Source organism: Pinus tabuliformis, chromosome 1_2 (assembly GCF_031772625.1).
Source record: "Pinus tabuliformis cultivar Carrire ecotype Pingquan chromosome 1_2, CPIR1, whole genome shotgun sequence".
Lineage (NCBI taxonomy): Eukaryota > Viridiplantae > Streptophyta > Pinopsida > Pinales > Pinaceae > Pinus > Pinus tabuliformis.
Window position 1 is genome coordinate 838,765,379 of NC_142298.1, and position 26,516 is coordinate 838,791,894.

The 26,516-nt window shown below is 33.2% G+C and overlaps 1 pseudogene; it reads right to left on the minus strand.

The window, feature by feature from the left end:
* Positions 1-6,374: 6,374 nt before the first annotated feature.
* The window catches only part of LOC149208545 (magnesium-protoporphyrin IX monomethyl ester [oxidative] cyclase, chloroplastic-like), a 31,270-nt pseudogene continuing 11,128 nt past the window's right edge, over positions 6,375-26,516 (minus strand).

A 26,516-nucleotide genomic window follows, 5' to 3' on the forward strand; every position in this document is an offset into this window, starting at 1 on the left:
AGGGAATTAAAGAGACATGCTTAGGGCTTTGTGAAAGATGATGACAAGGGGGAATATGATGTCGATTGATCATTAGGAGGTCCATTTATCTTGATGTGACTAAATGATCTATAACAAAGTGCCCCCTAAAGCGCAAAGTCAGAAATGATGATCGATGATTGAAGTGCTTTATGTTGTGACAAGTTGGGATCAAGAACAACTGACGAGCTTCATCTGTTACAATACATTTTGATCACGACATCGTTGTTGCTGAGGGAGACATACCCATACTCAACACATAAGCTAACATAACATGTACAATGATTAAAATACACGTCCACAGATCAAAACTGGTGGATCCATGACTGTATGACTATATGTATGATCATGGACATCATGCATTGTGATCTTTGTATAACTCCTAAAATCACAACCCAGATGGATGAAACTAGATCCAGGGTCTTCTATCTCCTTCACACGACCAACCAACGTACGAGTCTAACCATGTGAATCAATGAGATGAGGTCGAACACGATAGACACCATCTAATTATTGGTCGATGATGTAAGCTGCTAACAGACACGAGAGAAACCACCGATGATATTAATGGCTCTCAAAGTACTATAGTACAATCTGTATGGTATGCATAAATGAGTTGATGTCGAACACCACATAGATTCTTTCGGTCGGAAGCCATTGATGTAAACCCATCACCAAGAGCGATGAAACTTTCTATTGATGTATGCAAGCACCAAGGTACCAAAGGGTGCTTTTAAGTCAACTTCCTGGATGATGTGCTAATGTTAATAGGAAGCGACCCGTTGCAGGAGGGCCTTGATGTATCCCCCATCAATGACATGAAACGGGTATTATGATTGAGACATAATGTTGCTAATATGGAACTAGATCAGGAAATGCAAACATGGAATGAAGGCTTAAGAGTATTGTAACGAATATCAACTGGATGAATTCTCTTGAACGCACTGGCGAAACTGAATGAAGTTGGTAGCATTGACCCAAAATCGAAATGGAGGTTCTGAAAATGGTATGATAACCAAAAAACGAGCAGATTACCCAACCCAATAGCCACGGAGATGAAGTGGAAGAGTATCATATTCAAGAGCGACTCTCTGCCATTAGCAAATGGAATACCATGTTTTCCCAATTTCCCCAACCATACTGGTTAGTACCTCTTTATTTTTTAACAAGATTGATGAGGATAACATATTCTTGATCTGTAAGTTCATCCTTTGGATGAATCCCTCTGAGTATATTTAACGAACCTTGAGAAGGAGTGGTTCGGCCTTGTCATGTTTGAAAAGTTCATCACCGTTTGATGTTTTAACGAGTCCAATGAAAGGAAAACTCAACATCTTTTTCATGTTTAGAGAGTTTTAAAAAGAGGTGAAAAAGGAAACTCCAGATGTCTCTTTTTGTAGATAGTATCTCAAGTTCGAAAAGGTAGAAAACAATACTCAAGAGAACCTCTTAGCCATGTTTGATTATGGTTTTCCTTTTTCATAGATAGTCTATTTAAGCTCAGAAAAGGTTTAAACTTATACTGAGTAAACGTCTTTTCATTTACTTTTATGAGTTCAAAAGACATGTGATCAACAATAATTTCATGTACCAACATCTTTTGGTAAAAATCACATAAGAAAAATTCTCATCGACGCATTTCGAACCAGCCAGTGTGGTTCATCTTCAGGACAAGATGAGGAACCAGATCCATGCATTGTAATAAATAGATGTAGAGGGCTCCTAACTAGCTGTTGGGGTTAACATCTAGTTTGACTTAAGGGCAGAAATTAGAAAGGGTTTTAACCAAAAGGGTAAGGGAATCTAATTTAAGAAATAAAAAAATAATTTTTGATATTATAAACTAATAAGTTATAATAAGCTGATTAATAAAAACTTCTTAAAGCCCTTTATAACCCCTTTAATGAATTATATAAAATATTAATATTAATGGTTTAGTCCTATTCAAATCCCTAAATATTAACTAGATTAAATTAAATAATTAAAAATTATTTTAATATTATAAACTGAGAAGTTATAATAAGTTGATTAATAAAATAATTAATTAAAACTTATTATAGACATTTTAAACCCTATTAGTGAATTATATAAAATATTAAAACTAATGATTTGGTCCTATTCAAATCCCCAAATATTAACAAGATTAAATTAAAATAATTATAGAGGGACATAGGGGGATTAACAAATAAAATTAAAAATTATATAAAAATATAAAAGAATTGTTAATGGGAATAAAATTAGTAAAGGATTTGACCAAAGAAGTAAAGGAATTTAAATAAAGAACTTAAAAATTATTTTGATAAAGTAATATTATAAAACAAGAAAATATAATATGTTGAATTAATAAAATAATTAATTTGTATTAAGTTTTTTATACCCCTTTATAACCCAATTAATGAATATTATTCATAAAAATACTAATATTAATGGTTAAATCCTATTCATATCACCGAATATAAAATTAATTTTAGAGAGTCATAAATTAATTAATAGGGGGATTAACACATAATAATATTATAATCATATAAGAAAGAAATAATAAAATTGTTTGGAAAAAAAAATTAAAATTAAAAAATTAAAAAAATTAAGGAAGAAAGCACAGGAATACAACATCTGCTGATACTCCAACCATCATCTCTATTTAAAATTAGTAGGTCTCAAATTCTTAGGGCTTTTCTGAATGTTGAAAAAGGTCATAAGAGTAAGATTGACCCCAAAGATTGGTCTTCTGGTGTTCATCCTCCTTTTATTCAAGGGACCACGGATAAAATCGCTAGGATCTTGAAGAAGCATAGGATTCATTCTTCTTTTAGACCCCTTAACACTATTCGGAGTTCTCTTCGTTCTGTTAAGGACCCGGTTAACCCTAAGGATGAGAAGGGTGTTTACATCATTCCTTGTTCTTGTGGAACTCCTTATATTGGTGAGACAGGTCGATCAATAAACCAAAGGATTTGTGAACATGCTGTTGACATCAAGCATGGTAGGTCTCGCTCCTCTGCTTTGGCAGAGCATGCAGAAAAAACCAATCATCACATCTACATTGAGGAGGCTAGGGTCATTGCGAGGATTGACCATTTTCATCATCGTAAATTTAGGGAGGCCTTAGAAATTGAAAAGTGTCATATTAATTTAAATAGAGATGATGGTTGTAGTATCAAAAAATGCTAGATTCTTGCACTTTCTTCCTAAGTTTTTTTTTTTGTTGTTGTTTCCAAACATTTTTATTATTTCTTTTTTATATTATTATGATATTATTATGTGTTAATCCACCTATTAATTAATTTATGACTCTCTAAAATTAATTTTATATTTGGTGATATGAATAGGATTTAACCTTTAATATTAATATTTTTATGAATACTATTCATTAATAGGGTTATAAAGGGGTATAAAAAATTTAATACAAATTAATTATTTTATTAATTCAACATATTATATTTTCTTGTTTTATAATATTGCTTTATCAAAATAATTTTTAAATTCTTTATTTAGATTCCTTTACCTCTTTGGTCAAATCCTTTACTAATTTTATTCCCATTAACAATTCTTTTATATTTATATATATATTTTTAATTTTATTTGTTAATCCCCCTATGTCCCTCTATAATTATTTCAATTTAATCTTGTTAATATTTGGGGATTTGAATAGGACCAAACCATTAGTATTAATATTTTATATAATTCACTAATAGGGTTTAAAATGGCTATAATAAGTTTTAATTAATTATTTTATTAATCAACTTATTATAACTTCTTAGTTTATAATATTCAAATAATTCTTAATTATTTAATTTAATCTAGTTAATATTTAGGGATTTGAATAGGACCAAACCGTTAATATTAATATTATATAGAATTCATTAATGGGGTTATAAAGGGCTTTAATAAGTTTTTATTAATCAACTTATTATAACTTATTAGTTTATAATATAAAAATTTATTTTTTAATTTCTTAAATTAGATTCCCTTACCCTTTTTGGTCAAAATCTTTTCTAATTTCTGCCCTTAGTCAAACTAGATGTGAACCCCAACGGCTAGTTAGGAGCCCTCTACATCTATTTATTACAATGCATGGATCTGGTTCTCCATCTTGTCCAGAAGATGAACCACACTGGCTGGTTTGAAATGCGTCGAATAGAATTTTTCTTATGTGATTTTTACCTAAAGATGCTCGTACAATTATTATGGATCACAAAAGTCTTAATTCAAAAATATTTTCATGTTTTGGGAGTCTGAAAAGAGCTGAAAGAGGACTCCAAGGGGTTCCTTTTTCGTAGGTTTATAGAGCCCAAAAAAGAGATAAAAGCATACTCATCGGCCAAAATAACCTGCTTAAAGCATGATAAAAACTTATTAATAACTACCGACCTGCTCAAAACACCACAAGAAGGATTAAACATATTTTTTTTCATAGTAAAAATGAATCATATCTAGGTCACAACATTAAATATGAATAAAATAATGCGAGAAATGACCATAAATACTCAAAACGACTATTCATTTTCACCATTTCACATTTACCTTCAAAAGTGAGAACTTTGAGCTCTTTTGCCCTCGATTTTCTATGACTGATCGCGGCCAATCCGGTGGAGCATTTCAAGTATCGTCACTTCCAAGTAGGAGATAAAACCCTTATCTTTCTTTTCATGGTCCATTTTTGTGATTTCATGCAAATTTTTTGAGGATTTGAGGGCCCTAGGATTCTAAGAATATGCCCTAGGACCAACGCACCCCCTAGCATTGAAAGCTGTGTTTCACATACGTAGAGTAACACTGCTGGGAGAGGTGCAATGCTATGGTATGCACTATTGGGGTGCATTGGACACATAATGCTCATTTTTTTCAATTTTTCGTCAATTTTTGTCAAGTTTTTTGCATGAAAAGGAGCCTAATGAATCTCTGGTTGATGTTTAAGGTGTTCATCAGTACAAAATGACATTCATTTGGAGAGAAAATGAACATGGGGAACATGATTTAAATGCAACAAATGATCTTGCTACCATCCAGACACTAAAATACTGTGGATTGCTAAAGTTCTTCTGGCTTCCTCGCATGAGGAAACAAATGGAACTGTTGAAATATCTTGTTCGTTCATGGGATGTTTAGGCACACACATTTAGGTTTGCGGAACATATGCTCAAGATAAAGGTAGATGATATCTACTTTCTGACAGGTTTATCCAAAAGGGGTGTCGCCATGTCTTTCCTAGGTGGGAGAAGTAGTGGGGAGACAATGAAAGATTATATCACTACCTATTGTAGACCTCAAGCCTAACCAACCAGGGATGGAAATATCAACATAAAAGACGTAACCCAATTACCTTTGAGAACAATCATGTTCATTATCTCAAGATTGGATGGTAGCTCAACACTTCACGTGGAAAGTAGATCGTACATGCAGTACAGGGTGAAGTATATAGAGCCAACAATATCCAATTGGAGTGAGGGAGTCTTGGTCAACATGAAAGAACAATTGACTAAAGCAAGAAAGGGGAGGTTAAATAACTTCATCTATGGTTCGATCTTAGTCTCTTTTGATCTAGAACGGGTGCCACTACTTCTGCCAGGGAAATTTTTACGAACCCCCCTAAATTTATATGTATAATAAATGGGCGAATGCCCATGAAACATAGGAAAAATGGAAGGCGATTTTATCAATAATATAACATGTATATATAAGGTTTTTGGTGAATCACTCACTAGATTATATTATCTTGTAAGATCTTGGCAAATATTACACTAAATAATAAAACATTGTGAAATCTTGGTGAATTTTTTGATAAAGTATAAAATCATATATGCTAATAGAAAAACATATTCATTAAATTGTATATACTAACTTACATGTTTGGAAAAAATAAATATAATTTGTTCTTCCCACAAACAATGTTGCAAGCTTCAGTGGGCATCTTTGTCAAGGTTCTTACTGTACACTCTTGTATATCCCTCTATTAATTTTGATAATATTCCACCACAAAATTTTTGTATGTGTTGAGATTGACCACTTCTGTCAAAGTTAAGAGAGATTAATATTTTCTCTATTGCATATGTCAAGCTATGAGAAATTAATGTTTGCACAAATCATGGCATAAAAACACCTATTAAGTTTAAATATTTTATTTACTAACAAGAAATAAATATTTTCTATTGCTGATAACTTTAGATCATAGAACTCCAACGTTGCATATAACATGTGCATATGTAACGACAATCTTCTGACATAATATGAATGCTTTTATAGAAAAGGGTAAGACATCTCAAAAGTCAAACAACTACAAAGAAAGGCATAAAGTCATAGATCTCCATTCTCGATGATATAATGCAATCGTGCAGTTCTGCATGTATGAAATGCATCTAGTACACAACCTGTGGCTCAAAATCAACGTAATCCAAAGAACTGGAATCCACGGGTGGCATCAAATAAGTTGTTATCAACTCTGACACCAAAACAACTATAATAGTAATTCTTTGGAGATTCTTCACAAATCCAGGAGCTTGGCTTTCTCCAATTTCTATTATCTGTTGGTTGATGTCTACCATCCTGTCAAGTTTCTTTTTGAATTCTGGATTCTCAACATCCAAGACAACAAGAAAAATCCTTGCCCTAGTACGGTTTGTCTGCATCAGTCAGAAAAATTCATTGCTAAAATCCATCACACACAAAAAATCACTACAACTCAATTTTAGACACACAAAATGGCTTCTAAGTATTGCAATCTATATGAAACTTCTAACCCACCTCAGTGATAACATGCATATCAAACTCTTTTGTGTTCAGTCCAATGCCTTCATAAAATGTTGTCCTCTGGTAATCATTCAGGTACATCGTCATATATACCTGCAAATGGAAATCAAGTGTACCTAGAAGTATTCATTCACATGGAATAAGAAACCATAAAGCATCCAATAAATATTGAATGAAAACACCAGACATCATATTGCCTAGTTTTTTAGGATATATAAGATGTAATTCAAGATTAACTCACCAAGAGACAAAAAAACCTTGACCAAATCTTGGCCTTCTAGTCATTTAAAAACTGTGGTTGTGATTTCAATAAAGCTAAGAAAAAGTCACCGTGTCTATTCTCATCCTAGAACCAATTCCCAAATTACTTGAATACAAGATACACTTGATACTCAGGGTTTTCTCTTAGGTGCCTATAGATGGTAATATATCTCTAGTAATCGATCCTCTCAGATAAGTAAGTGACATAAAACATGAACTTAGGCTTGACGAAAGTATATTTGCATGCTTTAGCTAGGAAACTGAGCTCCAGTGCAAGATTGAAATCTGATAAACCCTTGTTTAGAAACCTATAACCCAATGTGTCAAATATTGAGTTGAGAAAGTCAATAAACAGATTACAACATAAAATGCAATTACAATGGAAAAAAAAAATTCCAAATAAATACTTTATCCAATGTAAGTTTCAAATGGAAATATATCCAATCTAGTAAACAAAAATGCCAACAGACGTAGAGAGCTATGAAAGGGGAGCCATTTTTAGAGCAAATAGCTACGAATTTGATATAATAAGCCACCCCTACAAAGTAAGATAACATACCCTTCATGGTGAGCTTCATCTTTGGACATAAGGGAAAATATCTCAGCCACAACTGGGTTGGTTTTCTGCAAATGAATATTTGAGTTAGATTAATTTCCTGCATACCCATTCACCAAGTCATCTCATAATAGGACACAAATGGATATTCATCAAATCCAATTTTTTAACTTAATTGTTTCTTGTAAGTCTATATCCATATTGCACAAAGGAATTAAAATTTCAAGCCAAGTATGTAATAGAAGCCATCAAACCATGTTGCCTTGAGAGGAAAATTGACTATATTAACCCCTACATTATATCCTATTTTTCAAGATGTATACATATCTGAATTTAATAAAGTTTACTAAACTAACGGTCACTCAACATATCATTGGCAAGAGGATAGACTCTTCCCATGGATGTAAGGTGTATAGGAGAGAAGCCATTGTCAAATTGTTGAATGCAGCGGCTTGTGCTTTTGGCTACACCAATTTCGTAAGTTTGTAGCTTGTTGGTAGGTGTTTGTAATCCTAAAGGATTTAAGGAAGAATTACATGTTTCCCATAAACAAAAACTAGTGGAGGGGAATTCATAGGTATAGCTTGATGCTACTATGATGGGGTCCATTTCAGGGTGTAAATGGTGGAGAACTATTGACTGTCTTAGAGAGGGTCAAAATATGTGTTAAGAAACTTAGGATTCTTCATTCAAAGCATCTGGAGATAAATCCTTCAATGACTATCTTGCTAACTGAGAAATGATTTATTTGCAGGTTTGTTTGCTAAATCATGAAGCCTTTTTCTTCTAACTAGAGAAAGAATAAATGGATTTGTTAAACAATTCTTTCACTTAATACCTCATTTTAAGATTTTTTTTGCCATTAAAATTTGTATTTGTTGCAAATATGATAAAAGTTATTGAGGAAGGCCCTTGGCTTTAGGGAAGTACAAGATCTTTTTTCAACTCTGGTTCCCTAATGTTTTTCTAGCATCTTTTATCCTTCTTCAATCCCACTATGATCAAGGCTTCCAAACCTTCTTATGCACCTTTGGCTAGAAAATGTTTTATAAGAAATAGAGAAGTCCATCAGGAGTATAGATTGAACTGGATCTTCATAAAGGTTGGATAGGGGTTAATTTTCTAGAGTTTCAAGGTACCCACTGGAAAAAGACTTACCGAGTCTCCTGGTTACTTGCAAGTTACTCAAGTCAAAATAAAAACAAGGGGAGGACATGGTTAATCTCGTCAAAAGTTCAAACTATTCATTACTGGGTGAGTTTGTGTAGGGTATGGCCTATCCCTGAAAGACTCACTGAGATTTTCAAGGTTCAATCAAGTTTAACCTCATGCACTCGGTCAACAGTCTATAGATTGAAAAATTCATTTAAAAAAAATTACAACATTTCTTCAAGGGTATCGGGCAAAATAATTTACATAGAGGATTCTTTATCAAAACACATCACAATTCAATTTTGTTTTGTGGATTTTTAATCCATGTGAAGGGCCTAATTTCTTGGACAACAAATTTTGGGAAGTTTGAAAGGATTTTGCAGCCAAATTTATGAAGATCTACATTAAAGGTGTGGCCATACTTGTGTTCTAAGTCAACAACCTTATTTTCATAGAGATTGGAAGCAGTTTTTGGCTTATGCAAATTTTGGATTTTTTTTGAAGCTTTATTGGTTTTTTTCTTTTTTTCATAAAGCCTCAGGGAGAAAAATAATGTTATTTTCCTCTATTTGGGATTAGTTATAAATATGTAATGCCTCCTTCCCTCTCTCAAGTGAGTTTAGGAAAATGCGTGCCTCTTGTCCCATGTCATTTTGTAAATCCTTTGTCCTATCCCAATTTGTTTTTAAGGGGGGATATTAGGATATTAGACCTTAGGAGTTGGACCACCTTGGTCTAATGTACTATAGTCATGCGTGTTTTGGTTATCTAATGGTCACTGTTCTATCTCATGCACAAATGCTCCGATGGTGCTCATGTTCTAGGTATTTATGACAACTGATCTATGTTTTATCACCTAATTGGTCCATGATCTCTATTTAAGGATCATGGATGGTCACTTGTCTCGCATGATGATGAGTAGAGTATTGTATTGGTTATAGCCCTTCATTTCTTGTGCAGTAGTACACCTTTTCTATTGCTTCATGGATGTCTCATTTTGAGGGGTTTACCATGTAAATCTCAGTGTCTTAGTTTATGTTCAACATGATTTGTTCCTAAGTGGTATCCATCCTTGTGAGTAACCCACTTGTGATTTCCTAATATGGTATCAAAGTGCTTGTGAGGTTCACTCCTCATTCAAAGATTGAGCTAGTTATGTTGGGTATTTGAAGAGATTCAAATCCCTTCTTTTGGTTTTGAGGTTAAACCCGTGGAGCTCATATTATTAGGTCTTGAAGAACTGGGGTGGTTTCTCTATTTCAAAAAAAACCTGTGTATTTTTGGGATATTTGACCACTCCATGTATTACAATCAATTTTTAATGCTTGGTCTTTTACTTATGTTGGGGCCCTCAAGGCTCACTTCCATTTTAGGTTCTTGGGAGTCATGCCACTTCATACGGGAACAACTATAGATTTTTAGATAGTTGCAAGTGGACCCAAGGTTTGCCTGAGGGTTGGGTCCACCTTAGCTGCACAATCTAGTATATATAAATGTAAGGCTTTGACATAGTTTTGGAATCTAATATAAATAAACAAATGAAAAATAGAGGATATATATGTGTGTCCATATTTCATTTCATGATCGATGATACACCTTTTATGTTGCTTCATGAGTGTTTCCCTCTTTGAGGGTTTTACCACATAAATATTGGTGTCTCAGTTTTTTTGTTTGTTTGTTTTTTTTTTTTTTTTTCTTTTCAGTTTGAGTTATTCCTCTGTGGTGTTCATCTCGTGATTTATCATTATGGTATCAAATTTATTGTGTGGTTAACTCCTTTTTTATTCGAAGATTGAGGTATTTATGTTGAGTATTTGAAGAGTTTCATATCCTTTCTTCTGGTTTTGAGGTCAGAATTGTGGAATTTTCCTTATTAGCTCTTGAAGTTCTGGAGTTTTTGTTCTATTTCAACAAAATATGTGCTTTTTGGGAAGATTTGACTGCTCCATGTATTACATAGTCAATGCTTGGTATTTTTCTTCCTTGTACTGCAACAACTCTTCAACATCGTTAGACACACCATCATTTTCACTCACTGACTCCTTCATCACCTCAAATACACTCAACAACACCCCAACTAATCCTTGTTGCAACTCTCCACCTTCCTAATCTATTGGGTAGACTTCCTAGGAATAAACATTACATTGTACCGTTGGTCCCTTTAGAAACTTAGGTGTCTTATTGTATGGAAGAATCAAGATGTAAGGCACCATGAACTACAACTCTCTTCTCTGTTCTCCAAATGAAAGTTTGTTCCTCCTAATACGATGAATAAGGCTACAAGTCAACCATTTCTTGTCAACGAAAAAATCAAAAACAATTTGGAAAAGTACCCAAAAACCAAGTTGATAAAGCTCCAAAGCCCCATCCCCATCCATCCTATTAGGTTCACCTGTGCTATGTTAAGTAGTTATTCCTTGAATTTACATTTGAATGTGTTGAAGGGGCCATTAACTTCCCTAAATGAAAGAAATTTTTGCCAAAGAATCATGTCCTATTCGATTGTGAACATCTTGATAAAAGTGATTCTTAACTCCACCTCTTAATCGTTAATAGGAATCAACTCTTTGGGACTATTTTGAGAGCACATGGTTTGTCTATTTTCCTACTATTTCCTTGTTTATCAACATCCATCAGGTTGGGTCCATAAAAACTACCTTCAGGTATACTATGGTGTCTAAAGTCAGCTCTTGATTTTTGTATATGGAAGTTTGAAACTTAAATTGTATATGGAAGATATATTTGTTTAGGGCAACATGTTACCCCTATTTTTGTATAAAAAATTGTGGAGGATATCTGAATATTAATATGTCATTTATAGAAATGATCCTTTGAGTTCCTAAAGTAACCAAGGGATTTGTTAAATATATTCTTCCTGTCTTTGTGATTGGAAATAAGTGATGGTATTATACGGTCTTGTACTTTGTTTTTTGGACTAATATATTTTTTATGTTCACTAGAAATCAAATTTGAATACTTTGTTTGTAGTTTTGCAGTATATCTGTTAGGACTAAATCCTTTTTTTTCAAGGAAAAAATCACGGGGAAAATGAAGGGATGCTTCCCCACATTCATGGATGGAAATCTCAATGAAACCATCCATATAGACTAGTGCACCTAACCCAATGGGATTCAAACCAGGTGTCTCCTAGCATGGAACTAGCTAATGACCAGAAACATTGGCAACAACTGGTTGATCTAACCCCTTGGGTTCTTTTAGAATTAAATATAGCAACTAACTACGAAAAAATATGGAATTTTCTATTTTGATTGCTTTATGAATATTTTCCAGAGTTCACTCTGATTTATTTTTATGAGAATATATTTCATCTTACTAGAAGATACCGTTGGTTCAAAGAATGTATACTTATTAATGTCTTGTATCTCTCCAATGCGAAAAATCTTCTTGATTCATATTATTAGTCTAGCAGGAATTGATTCCACAAATGGCTCCAACATTTGATGTAGGAAAAGGATAATTACAAAAACAAATATTGAAGCTCATAAATTTTCATGAAATCAATTGTTTCATGAAAACTTGAATCTAGAAAATATGTAATTCCATTGAACTTAGAATTTCATATTTATGACTCTCTATAAGATTATTATTGGTAATGTCCATACCAAGATGGGAAAAACAAATGGAATACACAACACCATAGAAGTCAAAGAAAAGATGTCCATTGTCACCCATACTCTTTCAGCTTTATATTAACAACCTAGAAGATCTCATTTCAAAGTGATACAGGTGGTTTCCTTCTCTATGGGATTTCCATCGGAATTCTGCTGTGTGGATGACATTGTGCTTTTATCCCACATAATCACAGGACTCCAAAAGAATCTAGACACTTTGAGCTCATTCTGTGATAATTATGACAACCTTGCAAAATCAAATATTTTGGCTTTCAACATGTCTAAGAAGGATGCATCTAATACTACTCTCACCTATAAAGAAGAGGAGGTAGAAATGGTGACATCATACACTTACACTGGAGTAGTATCCTTCGGCCCATCCTTTAGTGTAATCCTAACAACAAAATCAAGGTGGATTAGAGGATACGAAGGATCAAAAACACTATAGAAAAATGTTTCTAGATTGACTTCCAAGATATTTGGGTTTAGATATTCCTCTTCCATACCTTAGTGACACCTCTCTTTTACAATTGTGAAGCTTAGAACATGTGCCTAAGTGAAATAGGATGGAAGTTGGAACTACTTGAGAGAGTACTCATTACTATGTTCTCAAAGTATATTCATACAAGGAAAACTATCTCACACTTTTGGCCCCTCTGTAGTTCGATGCTTTTCCATGTTATGACCATGATGCATAGGAATTGTTGCATGGCAGTTTCCCACTCAAGCCAAAACATATATCCTTACAACTATCCAATTCTCTATACAGCTTTCTAGCCAAAGTATCATAAATAACTGGCATGCTAGATCTTCCTCTTTGCTCCAATACTTGAACACTAATATCGAATTTCTTATGGCTCAAAGATTTGTTTATAATACAGGTAGATAGATGTATTTACCTACTTATTCATGAGATGATTCACCTTTAAGCATATTCTCTAAGAGATGGATCTTTGCACATTGTTAATTCTAGGTTCACTACCTATTATCTTTACCTTCTAAATGATTCTGGTCACAAGAATAATTATGAGTAGATCGACCATATTTTTAGGTAGGTGGACATTAGAAATCTCATCACATACTTCTTTTCATCCTTGGATGATAGGAGAGATTAGGGTTAATGACATTTTTGGCCTAAGGCTTCCTCCTTGGTACCCTCTAGACCCTTTCCTAGTTCGATCTTTTGGGTTTCTTGGGTTTTTATTCTCCTTCTCTTTTGGTAGTCTTCATATAATCAATTCTTTTGCATTTGTTCTTAAAAGTCACCAAATAAATTTGTATTTCCAATGACAACTTTAGAAATCCAATGCAATAGACAAATGGACATTTTCACATTCAAAACTTGAATTTACAGTGAACAGTTTAGGAGAAAAAAACATGATAATGAAGATAGACAACACTATTAGATGCATATACAAAATATCAACTCATTGGAATAGCCCTCCAACTCTGGTCTGTGATATACGTTGCCTAGAAAATGCATGTAGAGGTTCACCTTTGTTATCAACTTTGTGGTTCCAAGCAGATCTGTTCGTAGAGGTAGTATGCTTCCCAGAATGTGTCTCCAACAATAATGAGTGCACAAGAGTATTATTCCAGTGATAAAAAATAGGGTATTATGAGGTTCAATAAAAAAAAATCCTTATTTGAGTGTAAAAAAACCCCTTATTGAGTATTTTCTTTATCAAGAAAAAATTAGGGCCACTTTTGCAACCACATATCTCTTTGCAAAGAATATTAGAATTAATTAACTTGAATTACCTGGACATCCATTAAAATATATTATAGCTTTAAAAAAAGGAGTTTCCATTCCCTTCAAGTGCCTATAAATTTGCATAACTTAAACAAATATAAAATTGCACTTGAACATGCACTTCTTTGTTAGAAAAAGAACAATAAAGAAATGAAACCAAAATAACACAAAGACTATAACTTCAAATATCCTAATCCAAGGGTGTTCATATTATCTCCAATTCACAAATAAAAACAAAATTCAAAAGGATAACTTACAAATTTTTAAATCAAGAATTATAGAAATATTATAATATAAATTTCTCTAGCTTATTATACTATAGAAAACATTAGATTATGATACAAACTTAATACTCTAGTTTGTTGCAACCAAATTATACCAATACATATCTAGCAAATTCAAGAAATGAGAAGTGAAAGCTAAATATATTGCTAGAGATTCTATTGAGCCTAGTTGGATGGGATTCTTCAATGTGTGTAGGTTTTATTATTCCCCTATCATGGCATATTGGTGGCTTTCATCTTGGGATTGGAGCAGAGACCATTCAACCTATTTCTTCTCTACTTTTTCATCCTTTCTTCATCTGAATTAGTATCTGTTTATCCTAGTGGCACTGGGTTTGTGATGGGACAAAGAAACACCTAATTACCTCAGGTATCATGAAACATCTGAAATGTATATTTAAAATGGTTTAAATACTAAAACCACCTAATTATGAAAATAAAAGTTTTTAATAGCTAGGAATTTGATTCACAAATAAAAATGCGTTTCATTGATAGAAAGCTAGACGAGGGATCAAACTCAACAAACAAATAAGCTCCACGTATGAATGATGGTGATATTTTAGGAAAAAAAGGATATTTCAAGGACCTTAGTGATCATTTTCCAAATCCTAATCTATTTCATGTGTTATTTAACTTTTTTTTTTTTTTTCACTTCTGGTTCACGGATACCCGGGTCAATGGGTAGCCGCTACATCCAGGGTTGTTCAACACTGAGTGGACGCACCCGAAGGCATCAACACCCCTAGGCCTATTTACTGACCTAACCCCAAGAGATTTCGGGATTCGACCCTGTGACCTCCCATTGGCGAGGCACTTGATTTGACCGATTGAGCTAACTCTTGGGGCTGTGTTATTTAACTTTCTTGTATTAAGTGTCCCAAAATTTTTGGATTGGTTAACAATAAAAAATAAGCTAGGGGATAAGACAATAATTTGGAAAGTTAATCATCCCATTATTTACTCCACTTCTAAGAAAGGGAAGTTCCAATACAATTTCTTCCTTTTATTATTTGAGGAATTCAGCCCATCAAACGTTGCACTTAGAATGACATTCTAATGTATAATGTTGAGAAAGCTATGTTGTACCACTACTAAAACGAGAATATAATATCTATAGATGTCCTAGATAAGTCAACAATTTTAATATTCTAGAAACATAAGAAATAGATCAAAATACACTTTGTCTAAAATTGAATCACTCACAATGCTCTTATTGAAGTTTGAATACCAATGTAATAGGGTATAGTGCACATTGTACATTTTCTTTCCCCTTTCCAATATAAAATCTCAAGTCATATAACACTAACAAATAACCTTGATCTCTTAGGCATACATCCGAGTGTGAGTGTTTTTGTTTATACATATATGCATATGTCTATATACAAGAAATGATCCATATGATACACACCCATATACAAAATATAGTACAATAATACATTTATTTCCATTGCACTTAGTAGAGAAAGAAGTTGTAAGCTCTTAATGAAGCTTGCAATAGGTCTATAGGTTCTTTACATTGGCTCAATTTTTTATTCTTTGTGTTCAAAATACTAAAAAATTTCTCTTGAATTGGGTTTAAAGAAGCCTACCATGGAATCATACAAATTTATTTTTTCTTGTACACTCAGAATAAAATCAAAGTGAGTGTAGGAGTCCAAATATACCAACACTAGCTTACTATTCAACTGGGCGAGTGTGTGGTCTACATCCACCAAATCTCCCAAAGAATATTTCCCTCCAATTTCCATCCACAAAGGAAGTGATTCTGGGATCTAAGAGAGCTCATAATCCATTGGATTTAATCTTACATAGTGCTTCAAATTCCCCTAGAGTCCATAGTGAAACTTTACAAATGTTCCCTTTCTAATGACTACCAAGTTACAACAAAAAAAAAATTCCAGGAGTCATCTAAAATGTGCTCTAGAGTCTAAACTTCAAATTAGATAATGCAAACCTAGAATTCTTATGTAATTAAGAAAGCTTAGGTATTGCAAATAAGAGAGTACTGATCTCTCTCTATATATCTCTCTCTAAGTGGAACAGATTAAATATTACAAAAAAGCACTAGACATAAACCTATGCAGAAGCCACAAAACATATTTTTTTGTAAGATATTTATTATATTATACAGAAAAATAAAGATACAAACAAACTTAATTACCTCACTGCTTCTAGAGAAGTAATGAGCTCAAAGTAAGCCCTTGTAGAGCATTCCTTGGCATCTTCTTCTTAGCAGATAACTCTTTTCCTTGACTTGGTTAGAAAAACAATCAAAACCAATATTCCTAAATGAATCAGGAAACCCAGTCACACCCTCAAATACATTTAAAACAAATACACCAAAAACCATATAAATGAATTTGATCCTATAAATAACAGAAATTTGTAATTACATATAAAATAACAACTGATTTTAAAGGCACTGATATGTTTGCAACTTAATTGGTCAACAGACTATATGGAGAAATGTAATCTTCACATTTTAGAGTGGCTTGGATTCCATTGATCCATTAAATCACAGAACAATGAATTGTTTTGAACTGGGCATCCATTCTATCCCATTCTTTGTAGGAAGTTATTAGGAAGTCCAAGCCTGGTGCATCCACCAATTCTCTAGAATTTGATATGTCATCTTATCTAGTAGATGTGGTATGTGCTTCTAACTCATTTGTAGGCATGGGTTTGTCTTAGAAACCCAACCAACCTCCTGTTCATGTGTATTGCAAGGATCTTTGGGCGCATAAATACATACATAATTATGCTTAGATTTGTGATTACTTTTTGCACCTTTGTATGAGCTAATATTTTGCAAACCATACCCAAGACTGTCTCAAGAAGCTATAGAAGTGTTACAAAGGAGTGGAGACTAGTATATAGATGAATGGTCTATTTATATAAGGATATATGGGGAAATGAGACCTACCCACACATGGCCATCTTATGTTATTGATAGGTTGTTCATTCGAGAGATTGGCTATCAAATAACTCTACATGGTTTCAACACCTATCTCTTGAAGCATAAGAATTTATGTCCCCCATATCCAAAGGCCCATTTTAAAAACTTGTTTGGGCTCCATGAGCATTTGTAGTCTCTAGAAGCAATAAAAATAAGTTCGCCAAGGCCTTTAATAGTACCTATATGGACCACATGAACACAGAATAGACCCGTAAATAACATTATATGATGGAATCCCAAAGCTACAACTCCATTAACCGTTGAAATGGTGAAACATAACATGAAAACTGATAAAAAAATCAATTATCTAGGAAATTACTAACCTTCAAGGTTGCTTTAGTAGGAATACCAGTTGCATGGAACTGGTGACCTTGACAATATATCCTAGCATCATTGCAAACTGCAATAATTTTTGCTAGAGTTTCTAAATTTTCCTCCATATTATGTGTTGTCCAATTCAATATTCTTCCATCCTCAAGATTATATGTTGTTCCTTCAACATTAAACTCTCTAAGTGAACCAACACTGTGCCCTATGGCTATAAATTCTATGGTAGACATTTGATTGGTTGTAAGAGTGATTTTCTTATCAAAGAAAATCACTATGGTGCAACCCTATGTCTGCACACTAGGTAGCTTCTGCACAATAGCATTATTTTGTGCTATCTTACAAGTGCCAGGAGCCAAACATGTAGTAATGACAACAAGCAATCCCTCTAGTATAGAAAGAACTGTTAGAGAAACAACAATCATAAAGTAGGACATCTGTCACTTCTCAAATGAGAATCTGATATTTTTGGCTACCCATCTATGACATCCCATGAGAGAAAATATTTGTAGTTTATGATCCAGACAAGAATACAAACAAAACCAATCACTATTGTCACTCTTTCACAAAATTCATCTAATTTTATTTTCAAACGGGTATCACGAGCTTCCATTAAATCCTCCTAAATTTGTGCCTAAATTTTACCTATTTCTATAGACATTCCAGTGCTCACAACAATGCAAGTGCAACAACCATTGGTAACTATAGTTCCTTCAAACACCATGAATTCTTTTGACTGCAACTCACTGTCACAGACAATGACTAGATATGCTCTTTTGACCACAAGCATGTGTTCCCCAGTCAGTGATCTATGCTCCATCCGAAAGGTGGATGTGTTGAGGGGCACAATTCTCATGTCTGTGGGAACCTTGCCTCCCACCTTCAGTTCCACTATATCTCCTAGAACAAGTTCTCTGGAGGGGATATCTGGAACATAATGTCCATCTCTCAAGAACTTTGCATGATCAAACTGCATTTCTTTGAGAGCTTCCCCCTTTGCATGATCAGACTACATTTCTTTGAGATGATTTCTTGTCTTCCCACTATTGCTACCAAGGTAGCCACTATGAATACTAGCCAAAATACAACTTCTGCATCAAATTCATCCTCATATTAACACTCATACAAGTGTCCTAGTTCGAAAGGCTTCAAAATTATTTTTGGAAAAGAATATTTGGACATGTTTAGGACCCCACTATGAACAAATTATTTTAAGAAATCTACAAGTCTCTCTAGTTCAACAATTTTTTATTTTATTTTGTGCTCTTTTATATTTAAAATAAAACTTCCTAGCTTTCCCATGTAGGTGAGAATCAATCAGGGATAGACAATTCCTGTGAAAGTTATCTGCCATTACATACCCAAGTTTAAATTGATTGTTTCTTAGTGGATTTTAAGTGTGTTTTAGTCATGGAACCAAAGACATTTTCTCACCTTTATTGACAACTATGAGTGTCCCAAATCAACAAACATAGCCTCAACACTTTTCAATCATGACTGCTATTCTTTAATATGATCACACGAAATAAAGTTTCTTATATAATTAAAAACTAAAGAGTTTTTGATTTCAGCGAAAGAGTCTTTCATTCCAATATATCCATAAGAAATAAAGTTTCTTATGTAATTATAAAGTTTCAATATTTATATCCTAGCTACATACTTTCTAATTGAAAACCAAAGATGTTTGTTCTTTTGAAAATATTCTAACAATGATGAGGGATACACATAAGTCTAATAGGGTACTTCTTTTAAAAAAAAATGAATTAGCTTGTTATTGTCAAAAAGAGGCTAATGTTCCCAAATTTAGCATTACATGGGAAACATTAACACTATTCATTTCAATGAACTTTAGCTTACAATTCATAAGTGGGGGGTATCTAGTCCACCAAAGTTGCATAGGACTTACACTTGGCCTCAACATTGTTGCCTAAACTAGCGCACTAGTTTCTAGATGGAAAATTATCAAACTTTATATAAAGATGGAAATAATCTAAATCTTAGCCCAAAGAAGACTAATATTCATTGCAAGCCTATTTTAACATATAATATGGAGTACGAAGAAATAGGTTTAATAGAGAATAACATTAAAGAAAGGCTTCAATGCCCTTTTGCACACATAGAAAATGAAATTGATAAACCCTGAATTCCTATCTTGGCTAGATGTTCAATGATAGAGAAGAAAGCTTAAGTCCATGGAGATTTGATATCTGATCTTAGGATCAATGAGGATTTCCTGAACTTTATTGGCATATTAGAAGAGGAAAACTCAGTTCTCGAGAATATTTAAGAACATATGGAGCATACTTCAGACAGGGATGAGAATAATTTGATATTAGTTCATAGACGAGTAATATTTTTTGTGGGCCTATTTTAACAGCTAAAGTGGACTCCACAAAGAAAGATTTAGTGGAAAATAACATCATATAAATATTTCAACATGATTCTAGAAGCACAATAGTTGAAATTGATGAATCCTTAGTTCCTATCTTAGGTATATGTTCAACAATAGAGAAGAAAATGGAGGTCCATGAAGATCAAATATATGATTTAAGGATCAATGAAGATAGCTTGAATTTCCATGCAATTATAAAAGAGGAAAAATTATATTTGAAGGACCTCTTTAAAAAATGGAACAAATTTCACATGGGGATAAAAACAGTCTCAATCTTTGTACAACAAATACTGATATTAGTGCAAATGACCTAAATTCCCACAACATTATAAAAAACGAAAATTCAAATTATGATAATATTTGGAAAGAAATGGAGAATATGTCACATGGGGATGAAATTTATTTCAATCTTAGTCCAGAGAGGACTAATACTGATTGTAAGCCTATTTTTATAGGTAAAAGTGAGTCCACAAAGAAAAACTTGGTGGACAATACCATCAAAAAAACATTCAACAGGTCTTTGCAAGCATAGCATATGAAAATGTTAAACCCCCAATTCCTATCTTGGTTAGAGAGTCTACATTAGAGAAGAAAATTGAGGTCCATGAAGATATGATATCGTATCTAAGGATAAATGATGATGAATTGAATTTTGATAGAATTTTAGGAGAAGAAAACTCAGGCCTCAACAATCTTTGGAAATAAATAGAGCAGATTTCACATAAGCATCTGCTTCTATAAGCAAGCATGGTATGTGATAAAAATACCATATCTATCTGTTTGGAAAGATTCTTCCTTATTTTAATTTGTCAATGGACATTTGTATTTGAATACACCAATGGTAAGTCTACTTATTTTATCCATGTACTTTAGAATATGAAGACATGTGATATGCTTTATATGGTTACAATTCATGAAATCTAATAGATGAAAAATGCTTCCCACCTTCCCTTCCCTGCCCCCATAGCCATAGAAGATAAGATCTTCATGCACTTAAGAATGGATTTTTTCACACAGAAGATAAGATCTTCATGCACTTGAGAATGGAAGTTTTCAAACAATGGTAGGAAAGATGTTCTGGAATGGATAGAGGAAATTGATCTGTAACTTGCATGGTTGCTTGGATACAAGTGTCCTTAAATTGGCATTATTTCAACTTTCTAGTTATCATTGAACAAAGAGGCAAAAAATCCCATGTTATGTTTCTATTGTAGCATAGTCAATTACTATTTTCTAAGCGCTGAAAATTATACGGGAGGTGATTGGTTTTTCTATATTGAAGTTTATGATAATTTTTTTCATATAGAAACTGAAATTTCAACAATTCCAAGTGGCACTGAAAGTATTGCAATGGATTGAAGAAATGAAGAGATTGCCTCATTTTTTTCTTTTTCCACATTTACTTCCATTTCAATGCAACTCTAAAAACTAGGGGTTTCAACAAAGTACGCTAGAATAAGATTTTCATCTACAATTTGTCTTCAATGTATATATTATCCAATACATTCCATGTACAATAACATTTTTTTCTAGTTCCTTGAATTTTTGCATATTCATGATCTCATCTATGAAAGTTATATTTCATATGTGAGTGTGAAGAATAGGACATGAAGAATATTAAGCAAGACTTCACTAGATAATTTTTGTTCCTAAACATAATAGTAACTCATAGAAATACACAATCATGAAGTTACTGTTCAATGCTAGACACGGTTCCAGACTAAAATTCCACTTATTATCCAATGTTCCAACTACTCTTAGAAGTGGGTTACCTGGTGCATGGATTCACAAGTATGTATGAGTACAATTCAAAATATGATTAAATAGAATCTAGACTCTATGGGACATGAGGTAACTTATGTTAAATAAATGGATGGAAACAATACTTTAAAATAAATGTTTTGTTTTCAAAAATATAACACAACTTTGGTTAGGTAACCATATTACTTCAGTTGTGAACAATGGATAAAGTAGCTCAACTTTGTTGCAGTAGGTGAATGCCCAAGCTAGGTAGACATCTGAGAAGAAATATTGTTTTCCCTTTGCACTAGTGTTGCGGCTAAGGGAGCAAAGCGTATCAATTCTAGTGACATGAAGATACAAAGAACATGGCAGCAGAGAATAGAGACAACATAAATTTCTCTAATTTAACCCAAGTCTCTTGACAAAAGCATGTTAGTTGGTTTCATCCAACAACCTATGCCTCATCTGGGTCAATGGAGATGAATCAAAATGGAACATTTAGTGGCAATAAAAGAATGTTTAGAGGTTCAGAACCCATTGAAGGTAGCACACATATGCATGAACAAATCATAAGTTCAACTAAAACTATATCTCTTGTTCCAAAGTTCATTCCTTCTATGCATCTTATATCAAATGGGCTCTCTGGAATTTCTATCCCTTCTTGGACAAGCCCTGGAAAAGGAAATGATGCTTCTTTGGAATCCTCTATTTTGAGAACAAAATATCTCTTCCAGGGTACACCCTTCCTTAAAGAAAAAGAGAAGGGATTACCATGTACAAGTGTTTACAATGGAAATCTACGAACATATTTTATTGTTCCTCTTTCTTCTCAAAGTACAAAGGTTATAAAGGGCTTCAGTTCAATGAAAGGCTTAAGATAATATAGACCAACACCCGCTAGTACGCGTCTAAATAGATATCAAAGATATGATCTTGATATTTATCTTCATAATGGACACAAAAGAATCTAATCCCATCCGGTGTTGGGACCTAATCCCAGACAAAACTTAAAAAAGGAACCAACAAAAACAAAAGCACTAAACAAAAAAAAGGTGGAATCTTCATTATGCAACAAAAAGGCTTGCAATGTGTAAATATGCACATTGAATCAGAACCCAAACGAAATCAATATAGAAGAAGAGGATGAGTACAATTTTGGTTATGATCATTTGGCTTCATCTCATAGAGATTTTCCATATAGTGATACAAAGATAAGTATGGAAATCCCACAAGTGAAAAAACATCAAAGAACCTTAAAGAAAAAGAACTTGCAAGAATTCCTCATTCAGAAGGATGCTTATGTTGGTGAGCCTGCCAATAGAAATATGGACAATCTGGACTTTGTGGGATAGGAGGTAACTTTTGTTAAAGAAGTGGATGAAAACAAATAATTTAAAATAAAAGTTTGTTTGTTTGTTTGTTTTTTTTATAAATATAGTAGGACTTTGGTTAGGTAACCATACTACTTCAGTTGTGAACAATGGAAAAACTAATAATTTATTTCAATGGACAAAGTAACTTAGCTTTGTTGCAACAAGTAAATTCCCAAGCCAGACAGACATCTAGGAAGAAATACTATTTTCCCTTTGCATTAGTGTTGTGGCTAATGGGGAAAAGTGTATGAATTCCAGTGATATCTGTAGATAAAAAGAAAATGGCAGTATAGAAAAAAGACAACACAAATTTATCTAATAAATTTTCCCAACGACTTCCTCAGTAGGATTGATGCTCATTTTTGAAATTTGTAGATTCCTTTCTATTGATGCTTGAAATTCAGATAACACTACATTATTTGGATTTTGAGTTGTTTTAAACTCACTAAGTATAAAATTTAAGCATTTCTGGTCTGGACAACTTTCTCTTGAGCTTGAAGTCACCCCTCAGATCTGCTCAAGATTTGTAAAAGAGTCATAAAACTATTGGTTTATGATTTTTTGAGGGTATATCTCATCTTCTTTAGTTTTTGATGTTTGTCAAATAACATATTAGAATGGTATAAATGTTATAGTAATTTGAGGGAAAAAATTTCCTATAATGATTTCCTTTAACCAAAATCCGCTACATAAACTAAGCTAATTCATAAAATCTCATCTTTATGACAATAACATAATCTAAGCTAATATCATAAAATAACATACCCATGGTGTTTAAACTAAATGGAGATCTACGCTTATATAAATCCATAGGTCCAAGAACTCCATAATCACAAAAGAAATTAAGCACATCAATTACATACATGAATCCTACATAATTAGCACTGAATCTACAAATGGATGTCTAGACCTCGTTGTTTATTCAGTTCAAGCAACTATGGGGAGATATCCATAGTTGCGAGAGGATGTGATTAGAATGGCATTGTGCTCAAGTCTGCCAAGCTTTACAATTTTGAGAAAGGTACTTGGGAAACTCTGCCTGACATGCATTCTCCACAAAAACTCTATTAAGGTTTTTTCATGGACGAAAACTTTTATGTCATAGGAGGCATGCCAACCCCCACAATTTCCCTGACATGTGGAGAGGAGTATAATCTTCAAAAAAGGACTTGGAGAAGGATACATGACATGTTCCCTGGAGGGAACAAAGCGACTCTTTCTCCCCCATTAGTTGTATTCAATAATCAACTATATGCAGAGAAAGTATTCTAGAAATGAAGTTAAGAAATATAACAATGAGAATAACAAATGCAGTGTTGTGGGTAGGTTTTTGGTGAGGGAAGATTCAATGAATGGTTGGGGTCTAGAGTTCAAGGTCTGTGGTAATGAGATTATAGTAACTGGTGGGTAGAGAGCACCCGAAGCTAAATGCATTATAGTGAATTCATGGAGGCCTACCTCTGATGCTAGGAGGCCAATAGAATGGAAAGTATTTCCATTCAAGTGGAACACTGAAGTGTTTGTTTACAACTATGTATCAATGAGTTGCTAAGTTGGTCATTATTCTTGGTCTCGTCAATCTATTGTTGTTCTATTTTTCAAAGTTTATACTTGTCCCAATGATCTGTTATAGAATGAGCAATACTATATGACCTTGATTGACCACAGTTTTTTAATTTCCCATAATTACCAAATCCAACTATACCAATCTTCAAATGATTTTTAGTTTCAAAGTTTTCACTTTCCTTGGATTCATTACCAAAAGGCCGAGCAACATCCAATGCTTTAATCTTCGGATGTTTGAGAAGGGAACTATATTCTCTATTTTGTTTCTTCCTAACAAAAAACATAGAAGTTGATCTACTGTAGCATATTTGTGTTGGCATCAAGGGATGTTTGACACCAAAGCATGGATGTGAAGACTAAAAACAAATAGCTAAAGGTTTAACTGAGGCAACCATGCATTGAAATTCAGACATCTCTAAGCTTTTGGTGTACTTTACCGTAGCTTGGGATGTAAGCTTAGACAAATCAAGCCCTTATATTTATGACACAGAAAGGAGTGTAATGCAACTTGTGCTTCTAGAACACCTATTATTCATGGTTAATCCGAAGCCAAGTTTTTCTATTGGAAAATAAAGCCCTACAATTTCACCAATACAAGATAGATTTCTTACCAATAGAATATTTGATGGTATAACAATATTTGACAAGTTAAGCTACATATACTGAACCTAAAAACCTTCAAGACCAACATGAAATATGTAAACTAACCCTTTTATTATAAAAAATCTAATATCACACTGCATCGATTAAGAAGATAAAACCCTCAATGGTGAGTACAAAAGCTTTAGATGGTTAAGATGCTTAAAACCCTGACAGATACTCCGAAGTGTCCTGATTTATAATATCCAAAATAATAATTCGTTCGGTATAATTTTACTTACTAAGGGACATTATCATTTAAAAAACCCTATCACAGAGGATTCACCTAAAAGAGAATGTCTGATACATCAATTAGTTTACAGGGTATTAACATCTCATTCCATGATTCAATGATTTGCCTACATATGGAGTTGAGAACAAAAAAAAGAGTTGAAATTTCATTAGAATAATTATGTTTTATATGTTTTTGACCATCCAATGGTATCCTAACGACTGGAAAGTCTATACATCAGTAAAAGAGGCTTACTATAAAAAAATTCAAATGTTCATTAATTTTTTTTATATATACACATAAAAATCTTAAAATTAATCCCACTCGTCCATATGAGGTCCATTGCACAACCCTTGATTAGGTGTGTGCACAATCCACAAATTAACAAAATACTAACATAATGAACACCCGCGCTTACATAGATTTTTTAAACCCATATTTAAATCCTCCCAAGCTAAAAAAATCACATTTCAAAAAAAATTAAAATAGTAACATGTATCCTATGCTTGAAAGGCCAAATCCTTCAACAAAGTATTTTGTTTTGAAAATGATTGACACATGCCTTATAATCCAAAAGGTCGTAATGAGTCGAGATCACTTACAACCGAAATTCCTATAAATATAAGGAAAACAAGGGCTATTCAAACACCAAGAGCAGGATAGCGCAGGGAAAAAACCTTTAATTCAACAAACTACTAAAAAAAAAACCGAGATCTAATATGTAAAATCGAAAATAACCTTTTTTTTGAAGCAAAAGATTAGGAAATTGAGGAATGTCATGCCTAGCCCTCATTAATTTAAAAAGATATTAAAAATTTAAAAACAACTATCTTTAGAAGAAGCTTATATGTACATACATATTTTTTACAGTTCAATGTTAGATGC